Raw genomic sequence first — 16,408 nt, 5'->3', positions numbered from 1 at the left:
TGTGAAAAGAGTCACCACTGAGGCTTGATTGTTATATGGTGGGTTACCTTTCTGAATTTCCTGAAGCAGTTACAGTGTTCGGCATGTCACACTAGTAGTTTTTGACCCCCACTGATTAAGTTATTGGACTACAAGAGGATTCTAAGAGAGGGAAAGGGAAAGGCATTGCTGATCCTCTGCTGGTTGAGTCTGTCAAAGAAATTTTGCTCATGCAACACAACTTTAAGCATATGTATAAAAAGATTTTCAGGGAATAGACCAAGGGAAACAAAACCACAAACTCTAATATACAAAAAATGGAGTGGATTTGTACTAATTAGAATGATGTACACAAAAAGACAAATGTCCTTTAGTTCATCTGATGGTTCAAATGACTTTATTCATCCAGTAACTCAATGACTTGACATGTACATGTTTCGGCCAAACAGGCCTGCCTCAGGAGTATTAAGAGTCTTCTACGTCATATCAAACGATGCTATAAATAAATGTGTAGTCATTCGTATCTATGCTATGAAGTGAAAGACTTCTGCAACTGTGCTCGGAGCCAAAAGACGTACCGGGCGTTCTGCAACCAGAAAAAAAGACTTTGCAACACCAAACCAATATGAAAACTCTTTAAAAAAAAATGTAAGTACAAGATAATAAAAAAATTTGCTGCAGAATTATAACTTCCAGGGACGTTTTCCAATCATCTAGGGAAAGCGAAAAGAAAGGGGAGTATGCTTCCTTTCATTATTCCCTGGGATTAGATGATTCGCCCTCCTAACTGCTATTAGCTCCACATGGAGGAGCAACTATCACAGGAGCCTTTCGTCGCTTATCACTCTCAAAATTCATATCATATCATTGAACTCCACGTGGTCTTTGGTTTTTGAGACATAGGACATCTTGGAGCCCTGAGGAAGGGAGTGTTTTTCGAAACACGGATCGTGTTAGCTCCTGTTTTCTCACCAATGTCAACTATCCCTCGGAAAACAACGCTTTATTGACTTTAATAAAGTTCCTGTATCCCTGTAAACATAGAAACATAGAAATAGACGGCAGATAAGGGCCCATGGCCCATCTAGTCTGCCCACCTTAATGTCCCTCCCCTACCTTTGCCCTGTGAATAGATCCCATGTGCCGATCCCATTTGGCCTTAAAATCAGGCACGCTGCTGGCCTCAATCACCTGTAGTGGAAGACTATTCCAGCGATCAACCACTCTTTCAGTGAAAAAGAATTTCCTGGTGTCACCTCGTAGTTTCCCGCCCCTGATTTTCAACGGATGCCCTCTTGTTGTCGTGGGACCCTTGAAAAAGAAGATATCTTCCTCCGCCTCGATGCGGCCCGTAAGATACTTGAACGTCTCGATCATGTCCCCCCTCTCTCTGCGCTCCTCGAGCGAGTATAGCTGTAATTTGTCAAGCCGTTTTTCGTATGGTAGATCCTTGAGTCCCGAGACCATCCGGGTGGCCATTCTTTGCACCGACTCCAGTCTCAGCACATCCTTGCGATAATGCGGCCTCCAGAATTGCACACAGTATTCCAGGTGGGGCCTCACCATGGATCTATACAATGGCATAATGACTTCCGCCTTACGACTGACGAAACCCCTTCGTATGCAGCCCATGATTTGTCTTGCCTTGGACGAAGCCTGCTCCACTTGATTGGCAGACTTTATGTCCTCACTGACGATTACCCCCAAGTCTCGTTCTGCTACCGTTTTTGCTAGGATCTCGCCATTAAGGGTATAAGACTTGCATGGATTCTGGCTGCCCAGGTGCATAACTTTGCATTTTTTGGCAATGAAGTTGAGTTGCCATGTCCTAGAACATCGCTCCAGTAGGAGTAGGTCGTGCATCATGTTCTCGGGCACTGAATCTTCGTCTGTTATGCATTTGCCCACTACATTACTAAGTTTGGCGTCATCGGCGAATAATGTTATTTTACCTCGAAGCCCTTCTGCCAAGTCTCTTATAAAGATGTTGAATAGGATTGGGCCCAAGACTGAGCCCTGTGGTACTCCACTAATCACCTCCGTCATTTTGGAGGGGGTGCCGTTCACTACCACCCTTTGGAGCCTACCTCCAAGCCAGCTCCCAAGCCTACCTCCAAGCCAGCTCCCATCATCTCTGCGCTCATCAAGAAGCAGCAAGAATTCATTCAGGTAGCTGAAATTGGACAGGGGCCAGCATCCCTCCCTGACCCTGTCTCTCACAGTGGGGTCTTACTGAAGGCAAGCCCAGCACCATTTTTTTGGGAGGCAGATTTGGATAAAGGTTGGCTGCCTCCCCCCAAATTTACTGTTAAGAACATAAGAATTGCCGCTGCTGGGTCAGACCGGTGGTCCATCGTGCCCAGCAGTTCGCTCCCGCGGTGGCCCTTAGGTCAAAGACCAGTGCCCTAACTGAGCCTAGCCTTACCTGCGGACGTTCTGGTTCAGCAGGAACTTGTCTAACTTTGTCTTGAATCCCTGGAGGGTGTTTTCCCCTATAACAGCCTCCGGAAGAGTTTTTCAGATTTCTACCACTATTTGGGTGAAGAAGAACTTCCTTACGTTTGTACGGAATCTATCCCCTTTTAACTTTAGAGAGTGCCCTCTCATTCTCTCTACCTTGGAGAGGGTGAACAACCTGTCTTTACTAAGTCTATTCCCTTCATTATCTTGAACGTTCGATCATGTCCCCTCTCAGTTTCCTCATTTCTTCAGGCACCTTTAAGGTTTCAAAAGGTACTAGCAATTGCCTTAGGGTACATTTCTGTAGCAGATGATGTTCCCATCTTTATTATCTTACTGTACTAATATAAAAGCTTGTCAAAATGCCACAGAGCTATCTCCCTATCTCTGCTTTTATACTAGAAACCTATGAAAAACGGTTCATAGTCAGTTGCACTCAAGACAAATGCGCGCAGTCAAATTGGTGCATACATTAGAGCACAAGACAATGAAGTGCAGGATACATGCACGCAAGTCTATATCGTGCAAGTCAATAGCGTGCAAGACAAATGAGCGCGGACATATGCGTGTAGGCTATTATCGAGCTGGACAATAGCACGCAAGACAAATTTGTGCTCATTTCTGCTGTGCGCAAACATCCCTTGCGCATTTATTTATTGCGCAATTGTCATTCATGCAATTGCTGCTGCGTTCAAATGTCTGCGCGTATTTGAATGCGCACATTTGTCTTGTGCGGATTTGACTTGCCACCGTGAAAAACAGTATCATGCAGAATTATACAGTCATATAGAGCAAATGAACACTTAAATCCTCTGGATTCTATTAAATTTAGCTCCTAACTGCTGTTGGCGTTCATGAATGCGGGAGAGGCAGAGAAAGAGAGGGAGTGAGAGAGTGTGGTAGAAGCCACCTTGGAAGGAACTGATTCTTAGCATGAGTCATATAATGAAAAAGAAACACTCCTACAATCTACTGCAATAATTCAGCCTTTTGTTTTGATCTCGTACAAGGGAAACATTGTTCCTGGTTGTTCCTGGCAAGTGAAAGGTGAGTAAGTTCCTGTCAAAACTATTTTTGATTAATTAGTGACACGCTGTCTCATAAGAAAACAAAACAATAACATGAAAACTTACCACACTAATTAAGAAACAATATATCACAAATAACCAGGTGTGTAACCTAATCTTATCTCGTGTGCTTCCAGTTGATAACTTTATTTTTATGTCTAAAAGTGGTTTCTAGATATAGGGATGGTAAAATAGTTCCTAATATGTGATGGAAAACTGAGCAGAGCTGCTGCGCAGAAAGGGTTTGGAGAATTATTAATCTTGGCAATAGTCGAGACCAAGAATTGTTTTCACTCAGAAAAGAAGAAACACACAAATAAACACTATTTTCAATTCTTTCAGCCATAAAACGGTAGCAATTATAAACTGAGGTGGGTGCTTGTCCTCTAAAGCTCATCTCTCAAAAAATTCAAAGGTTGCTATTTGATTTATTTGCATTTAACTCACACCTTTTCCAATAGCAACTCAAAGTAAGTTACATTCAGCTACACTAGGTATTCCCTGCCCCTGGATTTTTTTTGTTTTTTTGTTTTTACTAGAATACATTGGGGCCAATATTCAAAGCTCAAAAGTTAAGACACTTAGCTATGCGAGTGCCAGCACTGAATATCGGGCCAGCAACCACATACTGTACATATTTTTTTCTTTAAAAAAAAACCCTCCCACCTTGATGTCCTAACTCCCTTCCCTCCTCTCTCCCTTGAACACTCCCCCTCCCCCTGCCCTCCCCCCAAGTCTAGGAAGGTTCCCACTGGTGGTCCAGTGGGGGTTTTTGAGGAGAGGAACACAGCCCCTTCAAAGTTGCCTTTCAAAATGGCTGTCATGACTTTTTACAGCAGATATTTTAAAAGGCAGTCATGAGGGGCAGGAGCAAGGGGTCAGTCCCCCAAAGACCCCCAACTGGACTACCAGATAAATAGGTAGGCCCAAGGGGACCTACCTAGATATTTGGGGAAGGGCAGTAGTAGGGAGTTAGGTCAAGGGGAAGAAAAGGGAGGGGCTTAGGACATCACAGAGGGTAGGAGATAGTATTAGGGATTCCCTAAGGGCATTGGAAGGGTTTTCTGTCAACAAAAAATAGTTTTGTGGATCCCAGCCTGATATTCAGCTAGGGTCTCATAACTTGCTTCTGTAGACCCAGCTCAATATTGTTTAGGCCCACATAAACTCTGGCAGCCTGACTACCTACACTTAGCCCTCAGTATTCAGTGTTAATGCCCAGACATGACCTGGCACTGAATATCGGGGGTTAATTCAGCCTGTGCTGGTAAGTGTTTAAAAAAACACTGACTACAGCCAGCTGAATATCAGGGGGATTGAGTTTGGTGTTTAAAGTACTATAACATTGCATTATAGTGCACATCAAATCCAAAACTAACGTTGCATTAAGAAGAGGTGTTCCAACAATTTTTTATTAACATTTTTATTTTATTAACATTTTTATTAACATTTTATTAACATTTGGTTGACTACCTGCTACCTGCTATGAGTTAATGCTACAGAATTAGGCAAGAAGTATTTCTTGCTCAGTTGACCCATTGCTTACATACTCTATAAGACAACCTTGCTAGGACGCCTTTGATGCCGAAACATAGCCTATGTTGAGTCCAGTTGTCGTTCCACAATCTATTATACTGAACATAGGTGAATTGCTGAATAAAGGCCATCTTTTGATGAATTGCAGGTTCACCCATCTGGCTTTTCCTACTGTATTCACTTTGAAAGTGCTTTGAAAACAACCTTCCCTATAGATAGTCATAATTGTTCTGTATAGTTGGCTGAGAACTGAATTTGATTCTTGCTGCAGCAACTTGTGTCTCTGGGCAAGTCACTTAACTCTCCATTGTCCAGGGTATAAAATAAGTATCTGCATATAATATGTAAACCATTTTGATTGTTTCCACAGAAGGCATTATATCATGTCCCATTCCCTTTCCCTACGTCAGTAGTGTCCAAACTTTTTTCAAAGAGGGCCAGACTTGATGAAGTGAACATGTGCGAGGGCCGACCATTTTGCCTGACATTTAAAATTAAGTACAAATGAACTATTTTATGTAAACTTTATTGCAAACGATTTGAATTACAATTCTAAACAGTAGTAAAATCACTCTGCCTTTCATATTTAAAGTCCCTAGAAACAGGATAAGGAAGGACGCACTGTTATCGGAGGTCCTGGTGCCACCCCTCCCCTTCTACCTCTCGGCGCTGCTTTCTGGACTTTTTTTATTACATTATATACATATATATGGAATTATATGAAGCAACAGGGCTTTATGGATAAAATTGCACTTACTAAAACAGGAAGTAGACCTCCTCGGTCAACTCTACATGGGGCTACAGGTGGCTGCGTGGTGAGAGAAGGAATGCAGATTTCAAATCCTTCTGCATTCCCGCGTCGTAGGTGGCGCCAGGCACATAGAAAAGAGCGGGGGCGGGGATGTGCGATGGCTCAGACAGAGAGAAAGACATTGATCAGCCGTGTCTCTGGGGGCCGTATGGAAGTAAAGGACGGGCCGCAACTGGCCCGCGGGCCGGACTTTGGACATTGGACATTACTGCCCTATGTAATATACAGTATGGGGCTCATAATAATAATAAAAATATCTACAAAGTGGCCTAAATGGATACTTGGAAGATCAAGAAGCCTGATCTTCCAAGTACCCATAACCAAAGCTGGTTTTAGACGTATCTAAAACCAGCTTAGGCCTTTCCCATGCCTCTAAATGCTTAGAGTTAAAAGAGGCGTTTTTAGAGGAGGGGAAAGGATGGGAGATGGGCTGACCTAGACATAGTCGTACAGCAGGTATAACCAAAACATTTGACAGGTTGCCTAGTCGGCACTTATATGTTTTGACTTAGACCAAGTCAAAACAGGCATAAGTACTGAAAAAAGGGGCCGCTGAGCTGATCACAGCTGCCCCGATGAGCTCAGCGGCCCAGGCAACCTGCCCACCCTCTCCTGCAACCATCGCTGCAGGAGAGATGGCTCATCTCCCCTGCTGCGATAACGATGGCAGGAGAGATAGCCAATCTCTCCTGCCGCGATCCACCCCCCCCCCCCAATTGGATCGGGCAGGAGGGAACCCAGGCCCTCCTGCCTGGCAACTCCCTACCCCTCCTGACATGATCAGGTCAGGAGGGAGCCCAAGCCCTCCCACCCTGGTGAGCCACGACCCCCCCAACAACATCGGGGCAGGAGGGAGCCAAAGCCCTCCTGCCCCAGCAAAACCCCCTACTCCCACCCCCTCTAAGATACGGGCAGGAGGGACCCAGGCACTCCTTCCCTCATCACCCCCCGATCCCCCCAAACTCTGTGGACCCTCCCACCCTGTGACCCCGACCCCCGACACTCCCAATACCTTAAGAAAGTTGGCGAGTTTAATGGGTCCCAAGCCGGTCTGTCCGGCAGGCCCGCCATCCTCAGAATGGTGGGCCTTAGGGCCTGACTGGCCCAGGTTGTTCAATCCCCGCCCACAGGTGGGGTCTGAGGCACATGGGCCAACTGGAATAGGCCCAGTTGCCTTAGACCCCTCCTGTGGGTGAGGCCTTAGGCACACAGGCTGGGTTGGGCCTATGTGCCTAAGGCCCTGCCCACAGATGGGGCCTAAGGCAACTGGATCTATTCTGGATGGCCCAGGCTCCTCAGGACCCACCTGTGTGCGGGGCTTGAGGCCCCTGGGCCAATCAGGCCCTAAGGCCCACCATTCTGAGGATTGTGGGCCTGCAGGATGGATGGACTTGGGACCCGTCCAACCAGTCAACTTTCTTAAGGTACCGGGGGAGTGTCGGGGGTGGGGGGGTTCGCTGGGTGAGGGGGAGTATCGGGGTGGGGAGTCTGTGGGATTTGGGGGCCCTGAGCAGGGGTTCGGGGCGATCGTAGGGGGGGTGATGAGGGCAGGAGTGCCTAGGATTCCTTCTGCCCATATCTTAGAGGGGTGGGGGGTAGGGGGTTTCGCCGGGGCAGGAGAGCTTTGGCTCCCTCTTGCCCTGATGTTGTCGGGGGGTTGCAGCTTGCGGGGGCAGGAGGGCTTTGGGTTCCCTCCTGCCCTGATCATTTTGGGAGGGGTGGGGAGTTGCCAGACAGAGTGGGGGGTGGATCGTGGCAGGGGAGATTGGCTATCTCTTCTGCCACGATCGTTGCTGGGGTAGGGATTCTGTAACCGGCATTCTTTTTGACAGACACCGGTTACAGAATCCAGCTTTTATGAGAAGGACTTGCACCTCCTCCTCCACAAGATCTTGTGCTGGGCGTTTGGGACTTAGGCTTTTTTTTGGTTGATTATATGTTGTTAGTATAGACATAGTGGTGGTCTGGGCTTTTAAACAGCTGAATGTAGAGGCAGGCCATTATTTTTTAAAAAACCTCCTTTTGGATGTTTTGGTTTTTTTGAGAATGGACATTTTCCCTGCTTCTACTTTCAGCATTTAGGGCCTAGGTCAAAAGGGGACTTAGACGTATTATTTTTAATTATGCCCCTCCACATGTATTTTAAAGAATATTTATTTATTCATTTATTAGCCCATCCTCCCAAAGGAGTCCAGAACGGGTTACAAGATTACATTCACAGTATAATAAGACAAACTTTGGTGGGAAAAACAAACTTGGTGTACAAAGAGGTGTAAATTTCAGCTTTTACAGTATAGTCATAACATACAGATTTGGGGCTTCTTTTTTCAAGCCGCGCTAGCGGTTTAACGCGCATAATAGCACACGTTAAACCGCCAGCCACGCTAACCGCTACCACCTCCTCTTGAGCAGGTGGTAGTTTTTGGCCAGCGCAAGGGTTAGCGTGTGATGAAAAGTCACGCGCGTTAACCCCGCTAGCGCAGCTTGATTAAAGGAGCCCTTGGAGTCATAGACAGTGGACATAGGGTGTTTTAAAAATTGCAGAATTTTCCGAGAAGATATAGTCTATGGTGGTTTAAATTACATCATTTCCCGTATGGACATAGCCTAACACAGGTAAAATAGCTTTGTAGGTTTGTGTGTTATTGAAATGTGGTGGGTTTTTGGTCCGGTGGTCCGACATAAAGGTCAGTCCGGGATGCAGATGTAAGCTAAGGAGCTGGGTTTGTAAAGAGGAAGGTTTTCATGGTCTTCCTGAAGTTCCATAGACAATTTAAAGATCTGGGTATGAAATGGGAATAAGAGCATTTCTGGGCTGTTTCAGATGTGAGTGAGTGACTGGGTGGAATGGCTAGCCGTTTTTCTGCTTGGGAACTCAGTGATCGGTTGGGGACATAAATTTGTAGTTTCGATGCTATGTAGCTTGGTGTCATCTTGTGAAATGTTTTAAAAGCTAAAACCAGGGCTTTAAAGATGCATCATTTTCGGATAGGCAGCCGGTATATGGATCTTAGTGCAGGGGTGATGTGGTCATGGAAGCCCAGATTTTTCCGAAATTGGATTGCAGCATTTTGCACGCCTTGGAGACGGGAGACTTTTTTGCGGGTAAGCTTACGAGTAGCGTGTTGCAATAGTCTAAGCGGGATAACACAAACGCATATAGTAGCTGGGCAAAATCATTCTCTGAGAAGCACGGATGCACTTTAGCTGGCGTAAGTATTAGAAACATGAAGACACTAATTTTGATACATGATCTGAGAGCGGCAGGTTAGAGTCGAGAATCACTCCCAGGCTGCGGACGTTGTCTTTGGCTGTAAGGATGTCATTTCTCCAGGATAGGGATGGGTGGGGGTATGGGCAGAAATCCTTGTGTATTCAGAGAAGTTCGGTTTTTGATGTGTTGAGCTGTAGTTTGTGTGCAGTCATCCAGTTCTTTATTTCAGTTAGGGAGCAACAAAGTTTTTCCATTTGTGCATCTTGATGTTGACCTAGGGGGAGGTAGAGCTGTATGTTGTCTGCATAAGAGTAGATCTTGATTTGATATTTTTCTGCGATGTCGTGTACTAGTTTGACATACAGGTTGAAGAGGAGTGAGGATAGCAATGCACCCTGGGGAACTCCGTAGCAGAGAGGTTTTGGTTCTGATAAGGAGGGTCCTAGTAGTACTTTCTGAGATCTTTCTTTTAAGAAGGAGGAGAACCATGCCAGTGCGACATCACGGATTCTGATGGAGTGTAGTCTGGATAGGAGAAATGAGTGATCAATAGTATTGAAGGCAGCACTCAGGTCTAGTAGTACCAGTAATGTGTCTTTACCCTCATCGAGGATTTTCCAGCTGTCATCTACAATGTCTAGAAGTACTATTTCTGTGCTGTGGTACTTCCTGAATCTTGATTGGCAATTGGAGAGGGTGATGTTGGTTTCCATGAAGTCTCGCAGTTGTGTGAGTACTATCTTTTTTAGTACTTTTGAGAAAAATGGGAGGTTTGAGATTGGTCTATAGCTGCTTGGATTTTCCGGATCCATGGTTTTTTTCAGGAGTGGTCTTACTACGGCAGATTTCCAGCTCTGAGGTATTATGACCAATTGTAGGGACTCGTTAATTAGGGGTAAAATGGAGTTCAGGAATGAGTCATTGGTAGCTAGCAGTGTGGTAGATGGGCACGGGTCCAGGTTTGAGGTTGTGGGGTGTAGGGAGACTATTGTACCTTTAAGGTCATCAAAGGATATTGGTTTGAAGCCATTTAGAGTATCTAACTTGCATGGGTTGTTGTGTTGTGTAGTTTTTGGGATGTTTGGCAGGGCTTTGGCTTCTAAGTCTAGGGTTTCTCGTATCTTGGATATCTTGTTGTGGAAGAGGTTTGAGAGGAATTCACTGTCTAAGCTTGTTTTTGGGTTGTGGTATGATCCTTGGGAGGAGGAGAACAGGTTTTTGGACAGTGAAAAGATGGCCTTTGATCTGCTTGGGATCTTGGATATTAGGTTTGTGAAGTGTGCCTTTTTTGTTTCGAGTGTCGCTAGTTTGTATTCTTTCAAGAGGGTTTTCCACGTAGCTTTATGCACAGCGCTGCGTGTTTTGCACCAAGTTTTTTCAGCTTTCCTGACTTTCCATTTTCGTTCTCTCAGATTTTCTGTGAACCAGGGTGATGAGAAAGATCTTGTGTTTGTTTTGACTGCTTTGAATTTAGCTAATTTTTCATACAGTGACTTTATGCCAGAGTGCCACACCTGTGCCTTTTCCTCTAGTAAATTGGATGTGGGGCCTGTGTTTAGGTTCAATGAGGAGATGGCAATCGATAAATCATGAAGGTTGACTGACTTTGGGACGAGTGTGGTTGTTTTGTGTGATACAGTGTTTGGTCTTAGTGTATATGTTGAATGAGATTATGTGGTGGTCAGTCTAGGGGACCTGAAAGTTAGTCAGCGAGGTTGGTTTGCTGTCGAGTAGCAGGCCTTTTGAGATGAAGATCAAGTCTAGAGTGTTGCCGGAGGAGTGAGTAGGGGAATGGACTTGTTGGATGAAATCGAGGTCAGACAGTGTCTTTGTGAATTCCCTTGGTGCACCGGTGATTTCTGGGTATTCTGCAAAGTTAAAGTCTCCTAGGATGATAATTTATTTGTAGTTGACCGAAAGGTTGCATATCAAAGTTAATAGTTCATCAAGCACCGACATTGGGGAGGAGGGGGCTCTGTAGATTAATATGAATATGGTTTTACTGTTGTGGCCTAGTAAGAGAATGAGGCCATCCAGGCCTTCTAGTGAGATATAATTTATGAGTCGTGGGTTCAACTTGGATTTTGTGATGGCTGCCATTCCACCCCCTTTTTTATTGGGATGGGAACATGCCAGTGCTTGGTAACCCTGAGGGAATAGGGAACCTAGGGAGGCCCCCGTCGTTGTCCTTCAGCCATGTTTCAGTTTCTAATAGGAGGTCCCATCTGTTGTCTGTTTTAGCATCTAATAGGATGAGGTCTTTGCCGTTTACAGATCTGGCATTTATTAAGGCTGCTACGATGATGTTTGCTTTTGGTGGTTCTGTATTTGTTAGGATTTTAATGAGGTTGGGAGTTTTGGCAGGTGTTTGACTCATCTGATAGCGGTTTGTCAGATCTTTATAGCGGCCCTGTCCTGTGATAACAGGGATATGGAAAGCCATTTTGGGAAGTATAAGTGTGATAGCAGTGATAGGGCTTGGTGTGTTTGGCTGTCTGGGGTTTTTGTGGAGGGGTTCTGGCATGGTATAGGTCTAGGTCTACTTGGTCTGCACAAAGGGCCCTTTGGCGGGGCCCATCTGCTCGGCAGCCCTTAAGGCTGGCTCAGGGAAAGAAGGTGGCGTGGCTTCCCATCGAAGTAAAAGGCTTTTTAAAAAGAAGGAGTCTCGGTGCAGTGAGGGGGACGATTGATCTCACTTCCCCTCTTAGCTTATTGCTCTGAGGCAGGCATAAGTGACATCCAAATGATTGTTTTAGCCAGGAATTTAGAAAAGTGATTGAAGGCACGCACAGCAGTACTGGTAGGCTACTGAGTCTATGATCCTACCAATAATTTGAACAAGCGGAATTAGAAAAGCTACAGAGAAGGGCAACAAAAATGATAAAAGGAATGGGACAACTTCCCTATAAGGAAAAGCTAGAGCGGCTAGGGCTCTTCAGCTTGGAGAAGAGACGGCTCAGGGGTGATATGATAGAGGTCTATAAAATACTGAGTGAAGTGGAAAGGGTAGGTGTGAATCACTTGTTTACTGTTTCCAAAAATACTAGGTCTAGGAGGCACTTAATGAACCTACTAAGTAGTAGATTTAAAACAGACCGGAGTACAATTTTCTAGCCACACAAAAATTGTAATTTTCTCATTAACAATGTGATGCACTTTAATTTTTTCTTTTATGATTTGTATGAGTTACATTGAGGAGGGGTTTTGACATTTCCTGATAATTGTAATGTTTTTGCATATTTGAAATACCTAATAAACAGATTGAACTTAAAACAGACCGGAGAAATATTTCTTCACAAAATGTGTGATTAAACTCTGGAATTTGTTGCTAGAGAATGAGGTGAAATCAGTTAGCTTTGCATATTATATATGAATATATGAGGTATTATTCATATAATATAAATATATAAAAATATATTCATAATATATAAATATTAAAGGAATTTGGCATATTTGTTTGTTGTGAATGTTTTATAGATTTTTCTTATATATAGGGCTCCTTTTATCAAGCTGCGGTAGGCGGTTAACACGCAGAATACCACGCGTTCAACCACCTGCCGCGCTAGTCGCTAATGCCTCCATTGATGAGGCATTAGTTTTTTGGTGTGCCGCAGGGGTTAGCGCGTGATGAAATGTCCGACGCACTAACCCCCGTAGCGCACCTTGATAAAAGGAGCCCATAATTTTCTAAAAATGTATGTTTCTGTGCATACACTCAGTTATAACATTATAGCAGGGGAAATATGCAGGGGAATGGGTGCTGGTCTGGCATTGATGCTCTGTATGAACACAAATGTTGCATGCTAAGGATGTGTATTCATTTGAAATGACATGGAAAATATTTAACACAATTTCCCTTGTTGTTTTGCCCCATTTTTAACCTGAAATGACAGGGTAACACCAAAATGTTGTTTTTCTTACATTGTCAATAATACGGTCCATGGCCATTCAGCAGGAAAATTACAGGAAATTTATGGATGTTTGGGAACCATTAACTAAATATTGTAAGGACTGACCTTCTTTGATGATCTTTTTAAAACATACACATCTGGGGGGGGGGGCTTGGGGGGTTACGTTTTTTGGAATGGAATTAAGAGATATGTTTAGGTTGTTTATAGGTATTTATTGATTGATTGATTAATTGGGTGGGGGGAAATAAATTTGGGGCTCTTCTCTCTGGAGAAAAGGAGACTCAGGGGAGATATGATAGAGACCTTCAAGATCATGAGGGGCATAGAGAGGGTGGATAGGGACAGATTCTTCAGACTGAAGGGGACAGCAAATACGAGGGGGCATTCTGAGAAACTGAAGGGAGACAGGTTCAAAACAAATGCAAGGAAGTTTTTTTTCACCCAAAGGGTCGTGGACACTTGGAATGCGCTACCGGAGGAAGTGACCAGGCAGAGTACGGTACAGGGATTCAAGCAGGGATTGGATGGATTCCTGAGGGATAGAGGGATCGTGGGATACTGAGGGAGGAGCTGGGATGTAACACGGGTGTAGGAAGTTAACCAGGAAATGAGTAAACCAACCTTGTCGTGCATGTGTAGACCGGAGGGCTAGGACTTCGATAGGAAGGCAGGACTTAAATGGGAAACCAAGGTGGCAGGGGAGCCCCTTCTGATGATTCAGACAGGTCTTGACCTGTTTTTGGGCCACCGCGGGAGCGGACTGCTGTGCAGGATGGACCTGTGGTCTGACCCGACAGAGGCACTGCTTATGTTCTTATGTTCTTATTAAATTTTTTGTAAATTTATTGTGCTCTAATTTAATATTCAATGTAAATGTACTAATTATTGAGCACAACTGTAGTTTTAAAAATGAATAAAGAACTTTTTTTAAAAAATGCTGTATTAAAATCTCAATAAAATAAAAAAAAAAATCTGTAATCAACATGGAAAGCTAAACAAAGCAAAAGCTTTTGACCTGAACACACCAAAAGCCAATCATTGAATGAAGGTAATACAACAAACACTTGACATGCATTTTGTTTTGAAATTAAATGAAAAAAAACAACAAAAAACAACCCAATAAACAAAGCTGTCTTGTTTCTTTTTGCTTCATACTAAAATGCTGAAAAAAACTGAAATGGAATTTGGTTTATTTCATTTCATTACAGAAGTATCGTGCTCTATTTTTTAATAGTTTACGCATTCTATAAATGGTATGCATTATTTCCCAAAACATAATTATACAAAACAATATTACTATTGCTGCTACTTATAAAACTTATTACTCCTCTGCTCTTCTTGTCCCCTCCACCTCCACCTCCCTCTGCGGTCCCCCAAACTAAAAATAGAAATACTTGAGTTGATGGGGGGAGTTGATAGGGATTCCCAGTCTATGCCAACAGAAGACCTCCTCTCAGCCAGAACTCAAGCCAGCAGCATTGTTCCTGCATTGCCATATGCTCAGTTTTGCACATGTGTGCGTGCACAAAAACTGAGCATGCATGGGGGGGGGAAGAGGCAGGGGGCCCGAAGTGGCTTGGAGACAGTCACTGATTGCCTAGGTTGCAGAGTTCCATACAGAAGGAGGTCTTCAGTTGGCAGAGCTTAGGAATCTCTGCCATCCACATAAAGGGAATGCCAATTATGGGTGGGCCTGAGCCCAACGTGGGTGGGCCCCAGACTACCCAGGCCCACCTGTGGCCATGCCATGGTTACAATCTATTCAAGATAGACAATCAGCAAAAAACAAGGGAGTAGGAAGTTAAATTTACTTTAGGAATTCTCAAAACAACATGGGTATCAAACAGGTAAGAGGTGAAGAATTAAAAGCAACCTCAAAAAGTGAACTTTTCGCCTGGATCTGAAGTCTATTCCAGCCGTACATCACAACAAGTTTGGAAGAATAAGTCTGGAGTTGGTGATGGAGGAGAAGGGTATAGATAAGAGTGACTTGCCTGATAAAAGGAGTTCCCAGTGAGGAACCGAGAAATACTGAGGAACTGTGGAATGAATGCACTTATAAGTCAATAATGGGAGTTTGAAATGTACATGGAAACACACAGGGAGCCAATGAAGTGACTTGAAGAGAGGAATTAAACGATTAGTGACTCTGGTGGAAGATAAATCGTGAAGCAGAATGGTTGAACAGATTGAAGGGGGGATGATTTAGGGCTCCTTTTACTAAGGTGTGCTAGTGGTTTTAGCACGCACTTAGCGTGCGCTACAATACCGCACGCGTTAAACGCTAACGCCTCCATAGAGCTTGTGTTAGTATTTTTTGTTTAGCGCGTGGTTATAGCACGCTAATCTTTAGCGCACGCTAAAAATACTAGCGCACCTTAGTAAAAGGAGCCCCTAGTGGAAGATTTGTGACAATCAGTCATCAAAAGTATGATATGAAGAGAGTGTGGAGAAGAGTCTTGGTAGTGTGCTCAAAAAGGAACACAACAATCCCCAAAGCGAAATCAACAAAATAATCTGACCTTCAAAATAAAATTAATGAAGCAAAACCCATAGTGGTATATGAGAACCCATAGTGGTATATGAGGGGCGGTGCTGAAAAGTTCTCAGCTCACCCAAACAACTTTCTCAATTCTGAGCATTATTTTGCCACTGTAGCTGAAAAGAGTGTTATCCTATTTCATTAAGTGCCAATTTGCAGACATGAAATTCTATGTTTTTGACATTGTTTCAGGTCATCGATTGAACCATATCAATGCCATTCTCTTCTTGGTTGGTCTGAGAACTTTCAGCACCCTTTGCATGTTCGTTTATCAATGTTGCAGACCTCAAACAGATTGTAGGGGTTATTCCATTAATCAAGCAGTATGGATTAATTATTATTGTAGAAATTGGAGAGGGTCCAAATGCCAAGAGGTGATTATCAGTTAGAATAATAGTTACAAAAAAGAAACTTCTGATGTGCACACATAAAGAATATGATACTTGGTATAGTACTTGGCCACAAATTGACATATTTTGTTGTATACATAGGATTTATGCATATAGAAGCTTTTTTAATATTTGTAGGTGAATTCACTTTTATATAATGATTCAATGTGTTTTGAAAAAAAAAGAGGCAGAATAAAAATTAATTCGCTATATGGAAGAAGCAGCTGAATTTGCAAATAGCATACTGCTTCAAATGTAATTTGTACACATCTTGATTATAGTATTTGAGTGGATACAGTACATTCAATGAAATTATTGGAGATACATGTGCATGAGAGACAGAGATAGGGAAGGAATTAAGTCTTGCCCTAAGGAGAATTGTCTTTTACACATTTCCCATATTCAGCAGTACAAAGCAAAAATAAACACTCTCTCATTCCTATTGTGATAGAAGCAGTGACTATTACTCATAAAAGCACCCAGGAGAAAATAAATTGCT

The 16,408-nt window shown here is 43.6% G+C and overlaps 1 long non-coding RNA gene across 1 annotated transcript in view; it reads left to right on the top strand.

The window, feature by feature from the left end:
* Window positions 1–3,439: 3,439 nt before the first annotated feature.
* The window catches only part of LOC117356563, a 70,634-nt gene continuing 57,665 nt past the window's right edge, over window positions 3,440–16,408 (top strand). Inside the window, exon 1 of the long non-coding RNA XR_004538669.1 lies at window positions 3,440–3,486. This is a non-coding gene — a long non-coding RNA (uncharacterized LOC117356563). The remainder of the gene's footprint in view (window positions 3,487–16,408) is intronic.

This window comes from Geotrypetes seraphini, chromosome 3, assembly GCF_902459505.1.
Source record: "Geotrypetes seraphini chromosome 3, aGeoSer1.1, whole genome shotgun sequence".
NCBI classification, from domain to species: domain Eukaryota; kingdom Metazoa; phylum Chordata; class Amphibia; order Gymnophiona; family Dermophiidae; genus Geotrypetes; species Geotrypetes seraphini.
This window is presented reverse-complemented; position numbering and strand designations above follow the sequence as displayed.